The sequence below is a fragment of the Boleophthalmus pectinirostris genome, unplaced genomic scaffold (genome assembly GCF_026225935.1).
Source record: "Boleophthalmus pectinirostris isolate CB_2022bp ecotype Guang Dong unplaced genomic scaffold, ASM2622593v1 HiC_scaffold_20, whole genome shotgun sequence".
Taxonomy (NCBI): domain Eukaryota; kingdom Metazoa; phylum Chordata; class Actinopteri; order Gobiiformes; family Gobiidae; genus Boleophthalmus; species Boleophthalmus pectinirostris.
Genome location: NW_026571153.1, coordinates 17,750,752 through 17,770,594, shown reverse-complemented (window position 1 = coordinate 17,770,594; position 19,843 = coordinate 17,750,752). Strand labels below are relative to the sequence as shown.

The 19,843-nt window shown below is 45.9% G+C and overlaps 1 long non-coding RNA gene across 1 annotated transcript; it reads right to left on the bottom strand.

The window, feature by feature from the left end:
* Nucleotides 1–16,021: 16,021 nt before the first annotated feature.
* LOC110159361 (uncharacterized) lies at nucleotides 16,022–16,560 on the bottom strand. Its single transcript, XR_002318725.2, has 3 exons — nucleotides 16,477–16,560; nucleotides 16,332–16,387; nucleotides 16,022–16,227 (listed from the first exon to the last, which is right to left on the bottom strand). It is a non-coding gene; the product is annotated as an uncharacterized LOC110159361 (long non-coding RNA).
* Between the last annotated feature and the right edge of the window lie 3,283 nt (nucleotides 16,561–19,843).

Here is a 19,843-nt window from a genome sequence, read left to right as displayed (position 1 = left end):
TGGTTTAGACCTGGTTTAATCCTGGTTTAGTCCTGGTTTAGACCTGGTTTAGTCCTGGTTTAGACCTGGTTTAGTCCTGGTTTAGTCCTTGTTTAGACCTGGTTTAGTCCTGGTTTAGACCTGGTTTAGTCCTGGTTTAGACCTGGTTTCGTTGTGATTTAGTCCTGGTTTAGTCCTGGTTTAGACCTGGTTTCGTTGTGATTTAGTCCTGGTTTAGTCCTGGTTTTACTTCTGGTTTAGAGGCAGAGCCCGCACTGCGCACAGGATGAGGTGCGGTCCACGTGGCGTATTTCTTCCGCTTATCCGGGGCCGAGTCGCAGGGGCAGCAGACTCCCAGACTTCCTTCACCCCAGACACATCCTCCAGCTCCTCCGGGGGGACCCCGAGGCGTTCCCAAGCCAGCCGAGAGACATAGTCCCTCCAGCGTGTCCTGGGTCTTCCCCGGGGCCTCCTCCCGGTGGGACATGCCCGGAACACCTCCCGAGGGAGGCGCCCAGGAAGCATCCGAAACAGATGCTCGAGCCACCTCAGCTGGCTCCTCTCGACGTGGAGGAGCAACGGCTCTACTACGAGCTCTTCCCGTGTGACTGAGCTCCTCACCCTATCTCTAAGGGAGCGCCCAGCCACCCTGGGGAGGAAACACATTTCGAGCGCTTGTATCCGTGATCTTGTCCTTTCGGTCATTACCCAGAGCTCATGACCATAGGTGAGAGTAGGAACGAAGACTGACCGGTAACTCGAGAGCTTCGCCTTTCCGCTCAGCTCCCTCTTCACCACAACGGTCCGATACAACGACTGCATCATTGCCGAAGCTGCACCGATCCGCCTGTCAATCTCACGTTCTGTCCTTCCCTCACTCGTGAACAAGACCCCGAGATACTTGAACTCCTCCACTTGAGGCAAAGACTCTCCACTCACCCGGAGAGGGCAAGCCACCTTTTTCCGATTGAGAACCATGGCCTCGGACTTAGAAGAGCTGATCCTCATCCCAGCAGCTTCACACTCGGCTGCAAACCGCCCCAGTGCACATTGCAGGTCCTGGTTCGATGAAGCCAACAGGACAACATCGTCCGCAAACAGCAGAGATGAAATCCTGTGGTCCCCAAACCGGCCCCCCTCCGGCCCCTGACTGCACCTAGAAATTCTGTCCATAAATACAATGAACAGATCCGGTGACAAAGGGCAGCCCTGGCGGAGTCCAGCATGCACCAGGAACAGGTCTGACTTACTGCCGGCAATGCGAACACAGCTCCTGCTCCGGTCATACAGGGACCGGACAGCCCTTAGCAAAGGGCCCCAGACCCCATACTCCCAGAGCACCCCCCACAGGACACCACGAGGGACACGGTCGAATGCCTTCTCCAAGTCCACAAAGCACATGTGGACTGGTTGGGCAAACTCCCATGAACCCTCGAGCACCCGATGGAGAGTGTAGAGCTGGTCCAGTGTTCCACAGCCAGAACAAAAACCACACTGCTCTTCCTGGATCCGAGGTTTGACTATCGGCCGGATTCTCCTCTCCAGTACCCTGGCATAGACCTTACCGGGAAGGCTGAGAAGTGTGATTCCCCTGTAGTTGGAACCAGTGTTGGGAGTAATGTATTATAAAAGTAATGTATTACAGTAATGCGTTGATTTTTGCTGTAACGCAGTAATGTAAGGCATTACAGGGGGAAAAATTGTAATATTTTACTCGGTACAAATGTGAGTAATGCGCGTTACAATGCTTTTTTAACCTGGATTGAAGTGGTGGGTTTTTCTTCATAGAAATTCGCTAAAATCACCGTGAAATCAGCAGCGGTGAAACGCCGGAGACGCGGCCGGATAGACCTTCAGTTAACCACAGGCGAAAGGACCGACCCAGAACTCTACGCTGTTTAGACCTGGTTTAGACCTGGGTCACTTCTGGTTTAGACCTGGCTTACAGTCGTCCCTCGCTCTAACGCGATTCACTTTTCGCGGTCTCGCCGTTTCGCTGATTTTTAGAATTTTTTTTTTTGTGCAATTTTGCATGCCTTTTGTTTTTAGTGTATGAACACGTATTGCGTTCCTCCCGCTGTGTCCTGATCGGCTAAGGGACTCCTGTCTACTGTACAGTACAGTACAGAATATGTTCAGCTGCCAAATTTAAATAAATGTTCAATCTCTAGCAGTGTGCTTCTGAAGTGCTGTATGTCTGCAAGTTTTCTCTCCGACAAAATCCACAACGTCGACGAAATGTTCTGCACCGACAAAGTCTCCTGCGCTCACACCCAAAAGACAGAGGACGATGCAAACCATCGCACAAAAAGTTGGACTTCTGGACACGTTGAAGGAAGGTAGAAGTTACGCGCTGTAGCAGAGTTTTGCACCGGGTCTTGTACCCGCAAATAGTTGCTGAAATCAGGACCGTGAGCCCGAGCAGCAGGGGGTCCATAAAGAGCGATCGGGCGACAGCCGCTCTTACCTCCATGAGGTGCGGAGCAAAGCCGGTCCTTTCTCCTGCGGTCACCTTCGAGCCCTTCCTGACAGTGAGTCCTGTTTTAGTCCTAGTTCAGTTCTGGTTTAGTCCTCCTCTTCAGTCCTGGAATCAGTCTGAGGTTAGTCCTGTTATAGTCCTGGTTTAGTCCTGGTTCAGCTCTGGTTTAGTCCTGGTTTAGACCTTGTTTAGTCCTGGTTCAGTCCATATACGGCTCAAAAGTTCAGCTTTTTCGCAGTTATTTTGGTGAGAGTAACTTAAAGTAATGCAATAGTAATGTAATGCCTTACATTTTAAATGCAGTAATATTGTAATGTAACGAATTACTTTGAAATGACAGTAATAAGTAATAAATAACGCATTACAGTTTTAAAGTAACTTGCCCAACAGTGGTTGGAACACACCCTCCGGTCCCCCTTCTTATACAGAGAGACCACCACCCCGGTTTGCCAGTCCAGAGGTACTGTCCCCGACCGCCACGCGATGTTGAAGAGGCGTGTCAGCCAAGACAGTCCCACAACATCCAGAGACTTAAGGTACTCAGGACGGATCTCATCCACCCCCAGAGCCTTGCCTCCAAGGAGCTTTCCAAACACCTCAGTGACTTCAGCCAGGGTGATGGATGAGTCCATAGGAAGTATATTTTGAAAAAAATTGTTTAAAATCATTTTAGTTGAGTTACTTAGATTGTTCACCTGTGGTCTGTGTTTTATTGGTTCTCAAACATCTTCCTTTTTCTGAAACAGCAGATATAACATTCATGAACTTCCCCACAGCTACAGCAGTGTGCTGGATATCACTGTTTGTTTGTAGATGACTCTGGAACAAACACATTCAAATCTTAGTACAACTGTCACAATCTTGTAGATGAACAGTCAAATACAGTTTTTTTTCATGGAAACAGTCCTTACATTAACTCTAATCTCAAATAAAACACCACAAACATATTTTAACAATGACAACATTCTAGGCCAGAGAAGCATATAACATCTTTGAAAAGTCTTACCTCCAGATCGGCTCTCATAATCCTCCTGCTCCACACTGCATGTCCTCTGCTCCTGTAACTGTCCTGTGTCCTGCTGCATTTGAATTTCCCGCCAAAAGTTTTGGGGAGGAGAATTCCAGAGGGAGGAGCCTCACCAGAGATTATAATAAAGTCATGTTTCCTCAACCTGATTAAAACATGCAGATCTAACATCAGCCACTATCAAGCGACCTTTATAAGATTTAAACATGCTGGACAGAGAAATGTAAAAAAGTCATGTTATTGTTGTCAAATTAGTTTTTGCAATTTGAGCAACCCCTCTCTTTTTTCAGTGTAGTACCGTATAATTCCCCAGTCCTATTTAGGCAAAGGGACCTAGTGCCCCCGTTAAGAGGATAAGAGAAAGATCTCAAAACACTTCAACGAGACTGGTTAACTCTACATATATATATATTTATATATTTATATATACATAACTCACATTTAGATTTCACATGCAAACATATACATGTATGTCAGCATGTGAATGGCTAGGCTCATAGAAATAATTGTAACTGTCACGTTAAATAAACAAATAGTCTAAGGAGGTAGATATATATCAAACCCCTAATAATAATAAATGTTCCCTGTAAGATGCACAGGCCTGCTATAGAAAGATATTGAGAGAGAATGTAAGTCCATTCTGTCCAGGTATTTAAGCAGCTATTGGAAAGAGACAAAAGTAACAATTTATCTCAAAGTGTGACACTTTAAATTCAATTAATAAAACTTAAATGATTAAAGGAACAGCAAGTAAGTTTGTGGCCAAAACTGGTACTGCAATCACATATGAAATACTGCAGAGCATAGTATCTCCTCCCCCATACAAGAGGTCGCCAGCTAGTCAAATACAAATGTGTACATAATTTTTGGTACCCCTCTGGTAATGAAAGAAAAATCAACAATAGTCACTGAAATAACTTGAAACTGAGAAAAGCAATAATAAATAAAAATGTCCTGAAAAATAACTAATGAAAATCAGACACTGTTGTTCAGCAGAATTATTTTAAAAAGATAAACTAATGAAACTGGCCTGGACAAAAATGGCGGTACCCCTTGAAAAGACTGTAAGTAATTGGACAATATGGACTTGTTAAACTTAGGTGTGTCTGCTAATTGGCATCACAGTTGTCTTCAAACTTGTCCTCAGTCAATCTGCCTGTTTAAAGGGGACATGTGTCATTGTGCTGTTTGGAGACATGATGGAGACAACACTGAACATGGACCAGAGAAAGTGAAGAAGAGAACTGTGCCAGGAGACTAGAAACAAAATGATAGACAAGCAGGTTAAAGATAAAGGCAAGCAGTTTGATGTTCCTGTGATTATAGTTGCACATGTTCTTCAGAAGTTTAAGGTCCACAGGACTGTAGCCAACCTCCCTGGATGTGGCCACAAGAGGAAAATTTATGACAAATTCAAGAGCTGGATCATACAAATGGTAACCAAAGAGCCCAGAACAACCTCCAAAGAAATTAAATGTGAACTTAAAGGGCAAGGTACATCAGTGTCAGATCGCACCATCCGTCACTGTTTATGCCAAAGTGGACTTCATGTGAGGACACCACTGTTGAGAACAAATCATAAAAAAGTGAGACTAGAATTTGCCACAGTGCATATTGAGAAGCCACAAAACTTCTGGGAGAATGTCCTTTGGCCAGATGAGTTAAAACTGGAGCTCTTTGGCAAGACACATCAGCTCTATGTTCACAGATGCAAAAATGAAACACACCAAGAAAAGAACACTGTCCCTATTGTGAAGCACGGAGGAGGCTTGGTTTTGTTCTGAGGCTGTTTTGCTGCATCTAGCACAGGATGTCTTGAATCTGTGCAAAATACAACGGAATCTCAAGACTATCAAGGTATTTTGGAATAAAATGTATTGCCTAGTGTCAGGAAGTTTGGTCTCAGTCATAGGTCATGGGTGTTTCCAACAGGATAATGACCCAAAACACACAGCTAAAAACACCCAAGAATGGCTAAGAACAAAACATTGGACTGTTCTGAAGTGGTCTTCTGTGAGCTCAGATCTCAATCCTACTAAAAAGATGAATTGAGTTGAAAAATGCTGTCTGGAGAAGGAACCCTTCAAACCTGAGGAAACTAAAACAATTTGCTCATGTGGGATGGGTCAAAATACCTGCTGACCAGTGCAGAAGTCTAATTGACAGTTCCAGAAATCATTTGATTGCAGAAATTGCCTCAAAAGGTTGTGCAACTAAATATTAAGTTAAGGGTACCACCATTTGTTCCATCAAATTATTCTGTTAAACCACAGGTGAAAAGCAATGTTTGATTTTTTTTTTTTTATTATTATTTATCAGTTTAAAGTTATTTCAGTGATGATTTTTTATTTTTCTTTCATTGCCAGAGGGATACCAACAATTTTGAACATGTCTGTAGGTGGAGGGTTGCGCACCAGGCCCAAACACATAATATACACATAATGACAGGAACGGCCTCCCTGATCTGAACCCGAGCGGTGTTTGTTATTGGACTTCTGTGCTAGTCACGGTTTGTCCATAACGAACACCATGTTCGAGCACAAGGGTGTCCATAAGTGCACGTGGCACCAGGACACCCTAGGCCGGAGGTCGATGATCGACTTTGTAGTCGTGTCATCTGACCTCCGGCCGTGTGTCTTGGACACTCGGGTGAAAAGAGGGGCTGAGCTGTCAACTGATCACCACCTGGTTGTGAGTTGGGTTCGCTGGCGGAGGAGGAAGCCGGAAAGACCTGGCAGGCCCAAGCGTGTAGTGAGGGTCTGTTGGGAATGTCTGGCAGAGCCCTCTGTCAGAGGGACTTTCAACTCGCACCTCCGGGAGGACTTCTCCCGGATTCCGGGAGAGGCTGGAGATATGGAGTCCGAGTGGGCTTCATTCTCGGCCTCTATTGTCGATGCAGCTGCTCGGAGCTGTGGGCATAAGGTCTGTGGTGCCTGTCACGGCAGCAATCCCTGAACCCGGTGGTGGACACCGGAAGTAAGGGATGCCGTCAAGCTGAAGAAGGAGTCCTATCGGGCCTTGCTGGCTCGGGGGACTCCTGAAGCAGCTGACGGGTACCGGCGGGCCAAGCGTGCTGCAGCCCGTGCGGTTGCGGAGGCAAAAACTCAGAGCTGGGAGGAGTTCGGGGAGGCCATGGAGAAGGACTATCGGACGGCCTCAAAGAGATTCTGGCAAACCGTCCGGCGCCTCAGGAGGGGGAAGCAGTTCTTCACCAACACTGTTTACAGTGCGGGGGGAGAGCTGCTGACCTCGACTGGGGACATTGTCCGGCGGTGGAAGGAATACTTTGAGGATCTCCTCAATCCCACCGTCACGTCTTCTGAGGAGGAGGCCGAGGCTGGGGACTCGGAGGCAGACTCATCCATCACCCTGGCTGAAGTCACTGAGGTGGTTGGAAAGCTCCTTGGTGGCAAGGCTCCGGGGTTGGATGAGATCCGTCCTGAGTACCTTAATCTCTGGATGCTGTGGGGCTGTCTTGGCTGACACGCCTCTTCAACATCACGTGGCGGTCGGGGACAGTACCTCTGGACTATAGGGGGTCACACTTCTCAGCCTTCCCGGTAAGGTCTATGCCAGGGCACTGGAGAGGAGAATCCGGCCGATAGTCAAACCTCGGATCCAGGAGAGCAGTGTGGTTTTCGTCCTGGCCGTGGAACACTGGACCAGCTCTACACTCTCCATAGGGTGCTTGAGGGTTCATGGGAGTTTGCCCAACCAGTCCACATGTGCTTTGTGGACTTGGAGAAGGCATTCGACCGTGTCCCTCGTGGTGTCCTGTGGGGGGTGCTCTGGGAGTATGGGGTCTGGGGCCCTTTGCTAAGGGCTGTCCGGTCCCTGTATGACCGGAGCAGGAGCTGTGTTCGCATTGCCGGCAGTAAATCAGACCTGTTCCCGGTGCATGTTGGACTCCGCCAGGGCTGTTCATTGTATTTATGGACAGAATTTCTATGCGCAGTCAGGGGCCGGAGGGGGGCCGGTTTGGGGACCACAGGATCTCATCTCTGCTGTTTGCGGATGATGTTGTCCTGTTGGCTTCATCGAACCAGGACCTGCAATGTGCACTGGGGCGGTTTGCAGCCGAGTGTGAAGCGGCTGGGATGAAGATCAGCTCTTCTAAGTCTGAGGCCATGGTTCTCGACCGGAAAAAGGTGGCTTGCCCTCTCTGGGTGAGTGGGGAGTCTTTGCCTCAAGTGGAGGAGTTCAAGTATCTCGGGGTCTTGTTCACGAGTGAGGGAAGGACAGAACGTGAGATTGACAGGCGGATCGGTGCAGCTTCGGCAATGATGCAGTCATTGTATCGGACCGTTGTGGTGAAGAGGGAGCTGAGCGGAAAGGCGAAGCTCTCGAGTTACCGGTCAGTCTTCGTTCCTACTCTCACCTATGGTCATGAGCTCTGGGCAATGACCGAAAGGACGAGATCACGGATACAAGCGCTCGAAATGGGTTTCCTCCGCAGGGTGGCTGGGCGCTCCCTTAGAGATAGGGTGAGGAGCTCAGTCACACGGGAGGAGCTCGGAGTAGAGCCACTGCTCCTCCACGTCGAGAGGAGCCAGCTGAGGTGGCTCGGGCATCTGTTCCGGATGCCTCCTGGGCGCCTCCCTTGGGAAGTGTTCCAGGCATGACCCACCGGGAAGAGGCCCCGGGGAAGACCCAGGACACGCTGGAGAGACTATGTCTCTCGGCTGGCCTGGGAACGCCTCGGGGTCCCCCCGGAGGAGCTGGAGGACGTGTCTGGGGTGTAGGAAGTCTGGGAGTCCCTGCTTAGGCTGCTGTCCCCGCGACCCGGCCCCGGATAAGCGGACGAAAATGGATGGATGGATGGATTTTCAGGTCAGGTTTTCTTGTTGATCCAATGGACTCTTTTCTTTGAAAATGATGGTAGCTAGTAGGAAAAACCTTTCTATTGGAACAGCTACCCTTGAAATCAGGATAAAATGGTATTTTTCTCAAACTCTATCAAACTCTAAACTAAAATATACACTCGCTAATGAACAAAGGGCCTAACAGGCCCTCAAAGGCGTCTAATCTCTGCTCTCCTAATGTCTGACCGATCTGACTTTACTGCTAGCAATATGAACACAGCTCCTGCTCCAGTCATACAGGGACTGGACATCTCTTAGCAAAAGGTCCCAGACCCCATACTCCTAGAGCACCCCTAACAAGACATCACAAAGACATAGTGAAATGCCTCTTTCAGATCCACAATATACATTTGGACTGGTTAGGCAAACAACCAGATATCCTCAAGCACTCAATGGAGAGTATAGAGCTGGGTTAGTGTTCTGCAGCCAGGACAAAAAACAGACTGTTCCTCCTGAATCAGAGATTCAACTATTGTACACTCTGCCAGTCCAGTGGTACTGTTCCCGACTACCATACGATGTTGCAGAGGCATGTCAATCAAGACAGCCCAACAACATCCAGAGACTTAAGATACTCAGGATGGATCTCATCCACCCTTAGAGCCTAGCCCGGGTGATGGACAAGTCTCCACTTACAACTCAGAAAATGGTGGGATTGAGGAGATCCTCAAAGTATTCCTTCTACTGTCTGACAACATCTAGTCAAGGTCAGCAGCTCTCAACCTGCACTGAAACACTGTTGGTGAAGCTTTGTTACCTCCTTCCTAAAACGATCTAAACCCCTTAACCAAGCCCCCACTGTCTTTGAGTCATAGGACAAGGACGAGCCAGAGGGCATTTGTCTAAGAGGTACAGAGTTCTGCTTAAAATGTCACTGAAATAGGAGTTCTTATGTGCATATGGGAGCAATTTGTCAAATCTTGTGCAATTTGTGTGTTTTTCAGAATATATTAAAAGTGAATGGGGAAGCTACTCTGCCCATGCATAACACGTGGAACAACACATACTGCATGCGTAGACTTCAGAAAATAGAAACCAGGCTATTTTTGATGCTCTTTGTAAGTGTAGTGCGTGTATCTCCTTTACAATACATAGAAAACATGCATTTGTTGTTGATTTTGTACATTTACCATCAGCAAACGCTCCCATTCAAGTATGATCGTCTTTCCAGTTCAGAAACACAGACCAGCTGTGGTTTTGTAAAGTTACGCATGTGAAGGTTGATGTGTGCAGTGTGTGGGCCTAAGCCTTGTGTCAAAAATTTTGATAACTTTTGATCTCCCACCCCTTGGGTTAGGGTGAACGCCCTAGGAGGAGTTTGTAAATGTACAACGTTTACAAAAGATTCTTGCTAATGTTTAATCCAATATTGTTGGCATCCTGTTGAGCGGACACTGTTGGTGTAACAATATTGTTTACTCATTTTGTCATGCTCTACTTTTATGTCAAATTTCATGATTCTACATGCATTTTTTTTTTCATTGTTCATATACCCCAACGCAATTTTTTCTGTGTCTGGGCGCTGATGCACCATTTTATTGATTTTTGGAAACTGGAAATAGCCAAAAGTTAGAGAAGTGCAAGTTTGAATGTTCAATTTTAATTATCATGACGTTTTGCCACTGTTCTCTGGGTGAAAAAATGGATGGGTTACTTAGGAGAAAAAGGTTTATGATACGAGAACAATGTCCCTGTTTTTTTCTGTCTATTAAACGATACATTTTCTGGAAGCACCTGCACATTCTTACATCATGGCAAGGGTCCCTGGTCACTATGGCACATTATTTCCATCAGTGCACCTATTGGCTAATCTTAGCATCACTTTGCCCCTTGCCAGCTTCAGGTGCTAAGGCATAATAATTCCATTTATTAACTGAAATCTTTTTTATTAACCTGTTATAACTCATTAATATAATGTGTCTGGGTATTTTCTCATTTCTGAATTTCTTGTTTGACTTTTTAGTCACGTTATCACTAAGATCTATATCCAAAAAAGCAGAAAATTCACAAACCTTGTTTTCTTCAGGCTACAGTTGGTAAATAAAACCCACTAGACACAGAAGTAAGTTTTAAAAATATTGTATTCTGATCATGGTAAGTTAAACATTATATATATTTGTCAAAACATCACAGAATACATTATAGTTTTAAGTTACAATATGACTACTGTTTACTATCTAGTACACACATAATGTACTGTATATACCACGTTGTCAATGCCCAAACTTGTCAGGATATTAGTACTTACTTTCCAAGCTAAACAAAAACAAATGAACATGAAAATGAATAATAATCCAACAAATACAGTCAAACAATCAATAAATATTGCAACAAATTGTTAACAGTCATAAATTATACTATGTGTTTTTGTTTTTTTTTTCATTTACATTGTTCTACAGATTACAGGCTTTTTGCACACTTGGAAACAACAAGATGTGCACCTAGTGTACACATCGTAGTAGCTGTGTGATGGAGGTTTGATAATAAATGTGTGCATCATGCTAGATTCAACAGACATGACAGCAGATAAGTAAGAAACATGAAGAAAAATGTATTGACAAAGCTGATCTTGACAGTTGCTCCACTTGATGCTGCAACACATTTAATATTGTAAGGTTTAATCAGTTGGTCAATTTTCAATGTAGCCGATAATATAATAATTAATAAATTAACATACCTGTGGTTGTCATAGTTGTTGTGGTAGTAGTTGGTGCAGGTGTCGTAGGATTTGCTACTGGGCTTGCTGAAAAAGAAAACATAAATTTAAATAAATTTTTTTATTTGTGAGATTGTTGCTTTACTTTACTTTTTTGTACATACAGGTCACGACCAGATTGCCAAAAGTGCTATTTCCACGCTCGAGAGATTGTGCAAGATTGTTATTTGATGGAAGATCGCTTATAGGCACTGAACGTGGAAATGTAATTGTCAGATCTACATCAGTGGCACTGACTCTCACAATGACTTGTTGTGCAGAGGACCTGTATTCAAAATATCAAACAAAAAACATGAAATGGTCAGTCACATGAACACAATATTATGAGCCAACATCAGCTGTACAATGTGGAACTGTAGCATGAATAAATTAATCAAATTGCACCATGTTAAGGATAGGACAAAAGGTGAATGTTTTTTGAATATTTACCAGTAATAAAAGAATAAAGAAAACGTCACCAATTAGCTTAAATCTTACCTGAATCGGTTTGCACTGCATGTAGAACCTGAAACTTGATAGATTTCATCTAGTTTTTCTTTACACTAAAACAAAATTATGTCATTAATATGCTAAAATGTGGGATTACATTTTTAGAACACGCAGATGTACTTACATTTCTTTCTACTTTGACTTTAAGATTTTTATGTTCTACACTGTTAATATCTCCATAAGCGTCTACATAGGGTTCAAACTTCAGTGTTCCTTGGACTTCATAAACTGATGCTGTGGCTGGGGCATTAGTTGTGGTTGGAGGAGCCGTAGTTGTAGTTGTTGTAGGGGCAGCTGTAGTTGTTGTAGGGGCAGCTGTTGTAGTTGTAGGGGCAGCTGTAGTTGTTGTAGGGGCAGCTGTTGTAGTTGTAGGGGCAGCTGTAGTTGTTGTGGGGGCAGCTGTTGTAGTTGTAGGGGCAACTGTAGTTGTGGTTGTAGGAGCAGCTGTAGTTGTGGTTGTAGGGGCAGCTGTAGTTGTGGTTGTAGGGGCAGCTGTAGTTGTGGGGGCAGCTGTAGTTGTTGCGGGGGCAGCAGTTGTAGTTGTAGGGGCAGCTGTAGTTGTAGTTGTAGGGGCAGCTGTAGTTGTTGTAGGGGCAGCTGTAGTTGTTGTGGGGGCAGCAGTTGTAGTTGTAGGGGCAGCTGTAGTTGTGGGGGCAGCTGTAGTTGTTGCGGGGGCAGCAGTTGTAGTTGTAGGGGCAGCTGTAGTTGTAGTTGTAGGGGCAGCTGTAGTTGTAGTTGTAGGGGCAGCTGTAGTTGTTGTGGGGGCAGCTGTAGTTGTTGTAGGGGCAGCTGTAGTTGTGGTTGTGGGGGCAGCTGTAGTTGTTGTGGGGGCAGCTGTTGTAGTTGTAGGGGCAGCTGTAGTTGTGGTTATAGGGGCAGCTGTAGTTGTGGTTGTGGCAGTGTGTGGGGCAGCTGTAGTTGTGGGGGCAGCTGTTGTAGTTGTAGGGGCAACTGTAGTTGTGGTTGTAGGGGCAGCTGTAGTTGTGGTTGTAGGGGCAGCTGTAGTTGTTTGTTGGGGCAGCTGTAGTTGTGGTTGTAGGGGCAGCTGTAGTTGTGGTTGTAGGGGCAGCTGTAGTTGTGGTTGTGGGGGCAGCTGTAGTTGTAGTTGTAGGGGCAGCTGTAGTTGTTGTGGGGGCAGCTGTAGTTGTGGTTGTAGGGGCAGCTGTAGTTGTAGTTGTAGGGGCAGCTGTAGTTGTGGTTGTGGGGGCAGCTGTAATTGTAGTTGTAGGGGCAGCTGTAGTTGTTGTAGGGGCAGCTGTAGTTGTTGTGGGGGCAGCTGTAGTTGTTGTGGGGGCAGCTGTTGTGTTGTAGTTGTAGGGGCAGCTGTAGTTGTTGTAGGGGCAGCTGTAGTTGTTGTGGGGGCAGCTGTTGTAGTTGTAGGGGCAGCTGTAGTTGTTGTGGGGGTAGCTGTAGTTGTAGTTGTCGGGGCAGCTGTAGTTGTAGTTGTAGTAGGGGCAGCTGTAGTTGTTTGCCGGGGCAGCTGTTGTAGTTGTAGGGGCAGCTGTAGTTGTTGTGTCGGGGCAGCTGTTGTAGTTGTAGGGGCAGCTGTTGTAGTTGTAGGGGCAGCTGTAGTTTGTTGTAGGGGCAGCTGTTGTAGTTGTAGGGCAGCTGTAGTTGTTGTAGGGGCAGCTGTTGTAGTTGTAGGGGCAGCTGTAGTTGTTGTAGGGGCAGCTGTAGTTGTGTTGTAGGGGCAGCTGTTGTAGTTGTAGGGGGCAGCTGTAGTTAGTTGTTGTGGGGGGCAGCTGTTGTAGTTGTAGGGGCAGCTGTAGTTGTTGTAGGGGCAGCTGTTGTAGTTGTAGGGGCAGCTGTAGTTGTAGTTGTAGGGGCAGCTGTTGTAGTTGTAGGGGCAGCTGTAGTTGTTGTCGGGGCAGCTGTTGTAGTTGTAGGGGCAGCTGTAGTTGTTGTAGGGGCAGCTGTAGTTGTAGTTGTAGTTGTAGGGGCAGCTGTAGTTGTAGTTGTAGGGGCAGCTGTAGTTGTAGTTGTAGGGGCAGCTGTTGTAGTTGTAGGGGCAGCTGTAGTTGTAGTTGTAGGGGCAGCTGTTTGTAGTTGTAGGGGCAGCTGTTGTAGTTGTAGGGGCAGCTGTAGTTGTAAGTTGTAGGGGGCAGCTGTTGTAGTTGTAGGGCAGCTGTAGTTGTTGTCGGGGCAGCTGTTGTAGTTGTAGGGGCAGCTGTAGTGTTGTTGTAGGGGCAGCTGTAGTTGTTGTCGGGGCAGCTGTTGTAGTTGTAGGGGCAGCTGTTGTAGGGCTGTTGTAGTTGTAGGGGCAGCTGTAGTTGTTGTCGGGGCAGCTGTTGTAGTTGTAGGGCAGCTGTAGTTGTTGTCGGGGCAGCTGTTGTAGTTGTCGGGGCAGCTGTAGTTGTTGTAGGGGCAGCTGTTGTAGTTGTAGGGGCAGCTGTAGTTGTTGTCGGGGCAGCTGTTGTAGTTGTAGGGGCAGCTGTAGTTGTTGTAGGGGCAGCTGTTGTAGTTGTAGGGGCAGCTGTTGTAGTTGTTGTAGGGGCAGCTGTAGTTGTAGTTGTAGGGGCAGCTGTAGTTGTTGTCGGGGCAGCTGTAGTTGTTGTAGGGGCAGCTGTTGTAGTTGTAGGGGCAGCTGTAGTTGTTGTAGGGGCAGCTGTTGTAGTTGTAGGGCAGCTGTAGTTGTAGTTTGTAGGGGCAGCTGTTGTAGTTGTAGGGGCAGCTGTAGTTGTTGTAGGGCAGCTGTTGTAGTTGTAGGGGCAGCTGTAGTTGTTGTAGGGGCAGCTGTTGTAGTTGTAGGGGCAGCTGTAGTTGTTGTCGGGGCAGCTGTTGTAGTTGTAGGGGCAGCTGTGTTGTAGTTGTAGGGGCAGCTGTAGTTTGTTGTCGGGGCAGCTGTTGTAGTTGTAGGGGCAGCTGTAGTTGTTGTCGGGGCAGCTGTAGTTGTTGTAGGGGCAGCTGTTGTAGTTGTAGGGGCAGCTGTAGTTGTTGTCGGGGCAGCTGTAGTTGTTGTCGGGGCAGCTGTTGTAGTTGTCGGGGCAGCTGTAGTTGTTGTAGGGGCAGCTGTTGTAGTTGTAGGGGCAGCTGTAGTTGTTGTAGGGGCAGCTGTTGTAGTTGTAGGGGCAGCTGTAGTTGTTGTAGGGGCAGCTGTTGTAGTTGTAGGGGCAGCTGTAGTTGTTGTAGGGGCAGCTGTTGTAGTTGTAGGGGCAGCTGTAGTTGTTGTAGGGGCAGCTGTAGTTGTAGTTGTGTAGGGGCAGCTGTAGTTGTTGTCGGGGCAGCTGTAGGGGCAGTTGTAGTTGTAGGGGCAGCTGTTGTAGTTGTAGGGGCAGCTGTAGTTGTTGTAGGGGCAGCTGTTGTAGTTGTAGGGGCAGCTGTTGTAGTTGTAGGGGCAGCTGTAGTTGTTGTGGGGGCAGCTGTTGTAGTTGTAGGGGCAGCTGTAGTTGTTGTCGGGGCAGCTGTTGTAGTTGTAGGGCAGCTGTAGTTGTAGTTGTAGGGGCAGCTGTAGTTGTTGTAGGGGCAGCTGTTGTAGTTGTAGGGGCAGCTGTAGTTGTTGTCGGGGCAGCTGTTGTAGTTGTAGGGGCAGCTGTAGTGTGTTTTGTAGTTGTTGTAGGGGCAGCTGTTGTAGTTGTAGGGGCAGCTGTAGTGTTGTAGGGGCAGCTGTTGTAGTTGTAGGGGCAGCTGTAGTTGTTGTCGGGGCAGCTGTTGTAGTTGTCGGGGCAGCTGTAGTTGTTGTAGGGGCAGCTGTTGTAGTTGTAGGGGCAGCTGTAGTTGTTTGTCGGGGCAGCTGTTGTAGTTGTAGGGGCAGCTGTAGTTGTTGTCGGGGCAGCTGTTGTAGTTGTAGGGGCAGCTGTAGTTGTAGTTGTAGGGGCAGCTGTTAGTTGTTGTCGGGGCAGCTGTTGTAGTTGTAGGGCAGCTGTAGTTGTTGTGGGGCAGCTGTTGTAGTTGTAGGGGCAGCTGTAGTTGTTGTCGGGGCAGCTGTTTTGTAGTTGTAGGGGCAGCTGTAGTTGTTGTCGGGGCAGCTGTTGTAGTTGTAGGGGCAGCTGTAGTTGTTGTCGGGGCAGCTGTTGTAGTTGTCGGGGCAGCTGTAGTTGTTGTAGGGGCAGCTGTTGTAGTTGTCGGGGCAGCTGTAGTTGTTGTCGGGGCAGCTGTTGTAGTTGTAGGGGCAGCTGTAGTTGTTGTCGGGGCAGCTGTTGTAGTTGTAGGGCAGCTGTAGTTGTTGTCGGGGCAGCTGTAGTTGTTGTAGGGGCAGCTGTTGTAGTTGTAGGGGCAGCTGTAGTTGTTGTAGGGGCAGCTGTTGTGTTGTAGGGCAGCTGTAGTTGTTGTCGGGCAGCTGTTGTAGTTGTGTAGGGCAGCTGTAGTTGTTGTCGGGGCAGCTGTTGTAGTTGTAGGGGCAGCTGTAGTTGTTGTCGGGGCAGCTGTAGTGTAGTTGTAGGGGCAGCTGTTGTAGTGTTGTAGGGGCAGCTGTAGTTGTTGTAGGGGCAGCTGTTGTAGTTGTAGGGGCAGCTGTAGTTGTTGTCGGGCAGCTGTAGTTGTTGTAGGGGCAGCTGTTGTAGTTGTAGGGGCAGCTGTAGTTGTTGTAGGGGCAGCTGTTGTAGTTGTCGGGCAGCTGTAGTTGTTGTCGGGGCAGCTGTTGTAGTTGTAGGGGCAGCTGTAGTTGTTGTGGGGGCAGCTGTCGTAGTTATAGGGGCAACTGTACTTATGGTTTGAGCGTCCACAATTACTCCTTGTACTAGAATTAGAAGAAAAAAAACATGTTTAAATTAATGCTGTATCTATGAGCTGTAGACCAAAATGCAGGTTATATAACAAGATTTTCAGTAATTTTTTACCTACCCAATATAATTAATAGCACTGTTCTGACTTTTTCACTCCCCATTTTGTCTGCAAACCTTTATTAAGAAAGATATACAAAACATACCAATAAATTACGGTTGTATTTTTCAATTGTATATAAGATGTAGTATTTAATTATACTCACAATAAAAAGCAAATAAGGCTTAATTCTTCTCAATGTGATGATTAATCTGTAAGTGCCTCTCCCAATCTGTTCACTTTGAAGGGCACCTGCCTCCTAATATACCCTCATAGCATGTGACGTGTAGCTGATGATACATTGAACTAAAATGTTTTGAAAAGTTCTGTGATGTCACTCATTGTTGACTTAGTGTTATTAAGGCACTCCCTTTACCACATATTTTGGTATTCTTACACTGATACAAACCAGTAATCTTTAATTATGTTCATCTGAATGATATCTGTATTTGATTAATCTAAAAGACATATTTTACTTTAAATATTTAGAAAAAAATCACAAACATCAGACTATGCCATATGTAGGCTATATTGTATGTTTATAAAGTACTGAGCAATGAAAAAAAAGATTACTTCCCTCTGGACATGTTTTGATACTTTTTTCTTAATTTGTTTGTACTATTTCTTTTAACAGACTTGAAAACCAAATACAAGACAAGAAGAAAGAAAAGAGGTGAGGATGGGGGAGGTGTATATTTTGTCCCTTTCCAAAATTATATTACATTTTACATTACATTTTATTTTTATTTGTGTAATTATAAGGGCAATAGACCTACATCATCTGCATACTTCTTATATCTGTAGTTGCCAGCCTGTTTATTTTTTAGGTTGCTTTTGCAAATAAAACAATATCTTGAATCTGAATTTCTGCCCCCACGACCCGGCCCAGGATAAGTGGAAGAAAATGGATGGATGGATCTTGAATTTAAATGATCTCACAAACATGATAACATTCTTCCACTGTTCAATCAACTTCTGCAGATGTAGTTTCACTGCTTGCTGGATATGAGACATGCTGACATCATTACAGAACAGCACCACCATGTGTTAGTAAGTGTATATTACATCTCCATAGATAAGCCTTACAAACGTAGGCATGTGTTTTCAAAATGTTCCATTTACTTTTTACAGTGGGCCATTCTTTGTCCTCAAATATAGTCCACTCTTCACTATTTACCTGGACTTAGTTATCAGTGTAATAAAATTACATAGAATATGTCTACTCTTGAGGAGTAGACAACACGTCTACTCATTAAAAAATGTTTGTGATTGTGATAATACGAGCTCAACGTTCTGACTGACCACTCACCATATTGCTGTATAATATCGGATCCGGAATTGTGTATAATTCACTGTCAGCAAAAATGTACATCTGTGTATAGGTGAAATAGGTCTTTTATGGGATAAATTGTTCAACAGTGTTATACAGTGTTTGATGGAATAACAAAATGAGGTGATTAGATTAGACTAAACATAGGCTATTTATGTTTAAGCTACAGTAGCCCAAGGCTGCTTAAAATTTCCCAGGCATATCCACAATATCTCTTTGCAGCGGTGTGTCCTCCAGGCAAACCTAAAATTGCGAGCCACTTAAAATAATTAAATTTAATGGGCTGGATACCTAACATGAATCTTACAACTGGATAATTTATTCTTGCTATAATCGTTTGTCTTTTTACTGTAATAAAATTAGGCCACAATTCCTATTTTACAGACTGCGAAAAGCACAAAAAACGAGTAAAACCTGGAGCTTTGTCTCCCCCTTGTGACGAGAGGAAATAGCCTATTGCTGGGTTCTCATAACCGAAAAATAAGCCTGCCCCTTAGATCCCGTGCACAGGTAGGCTATGAGAAGGCCCTTCTCTGGAGAATAACTAAGCAGGAGTAGTGTATCCTTTGGCAAGTTATTTCAGGTATGAGACATGTCCACTCAGTCACTATAATTTGATGAACTGATGTGAAAAAGAGGTTAATAGGCGCTCGGAGTCTGGTATGCTGGTGAGTCGGGACTTGATCGACTTGGACTGTGGGTCATTGAACTTGACACATGATTTTATATTACTAGTACTTCCATGGTGTGTGCCTAAACTTGTCAGACAATGATTAGAGTATGCTCAAACTGCATCCACTGAATCAGCTCCAGGCCTATGAACTAAATGCCCTGTTTTACTGTCCAGTCGCTATAGTGAAAACCATGTCTTAGTTTAAGATGAACGAGATCAAATAATCAAAATGGGTGGTTGACATTAAAATACCTCTCGTTTTTCAACACTACTGGATTAAGAATTCTATGGGTGGACCACACGGTGGCGCTATTTGGGATTTCGTGCTCTCCTGTGCATCCCATGGTGCATCCCCCTAAAACGCCCCCATAGCTCACGGAACCAACAGCGCTCAGTGCATATGTGACAGGAACCCTGCACTTCAGCGCCGGGCCACTGCTGAACTCTGCTCGGAGTTGGACCACCATCACCACCGGCTTGCCCTGACAAACTTCGCAGCTGAACAGTGAACCGAGGTTCGGTTCGGTACAACAATAACCTGTCGCTCTGTCGACGTCTAGTTTGCTGGTAGCCCGCAGGCAGAACAGGACTGAAGTGCAAATGGCAGCGCCGGAGACGCTGAGCCAGATAACCGAGGACAAGTCTGAGCAGCCGGGGTCTGGCGCTGGTCAGACGGGCAGAGCGGTGGCTCTCGCTCGGCTGCTGCACCACGAATCTTCCCATCTTCTCCAGCTATTTGTAAGACCTGTCTCCCTTTATGTTGTGTTATTTGCACTAGACACAGTCTCCTCTTTTTATCGATAGTTCTTCAATAGTTCTTTCCGCATCCTGCTGTACCCGCAGTCATGTAAGGGCTATTGTCTCATACATCAATTAGCCTACACTTTTCACTGTCAAGTGTGAAATTAGTCTCGAAAACAACAAAACAAGTGCTTATTATGGTGATTCTTAGTTTAACAAAGTGATAATGGCTGCTTTTAGAAGGAGAAGGAGTCGTTCTTTGAGGACTACACCCCCGATGGTGGTCGTATAGTGTCCCTATCTGCAGAGTCCGAAGAGCCCAGCACTGAGGAGCAGGTACTGGTGATGCACTCAGCACTGCGGCAGTGTCTGGGGCTCATTCACTCTGTCATACTGAAGGAAGAGGAGGAGTGGGGAGAGTTGGAGGGAGACTATGAAAGCATGAGGAAAAACGTCCGCCAGCGGCTTGAGTACTTACTTCACACCACCAAAGCCTTGATGCAAACTGAAGAGACAATCCTGGAAGTCACTCCAGACCACCAGTGCACAGAGGTACGGGACACATCTTATGCAGGAATAGAGCCACATATTTAATCTCTGTGCTTTTCCTTGTTTATCTGTTAATTCAATCATTAGTACCCTTTTTCTGTAATGAATCAAATGATTATTTAAATTATATACACAATTTCTGAATGTGTTATTCAAACAGTGGTTGATGAAGTACTAAATTTTGTTACCTTACGTAAAAGTACAAATATCAGAGCAAAGAAATGCTCAAGTAAAAGTATC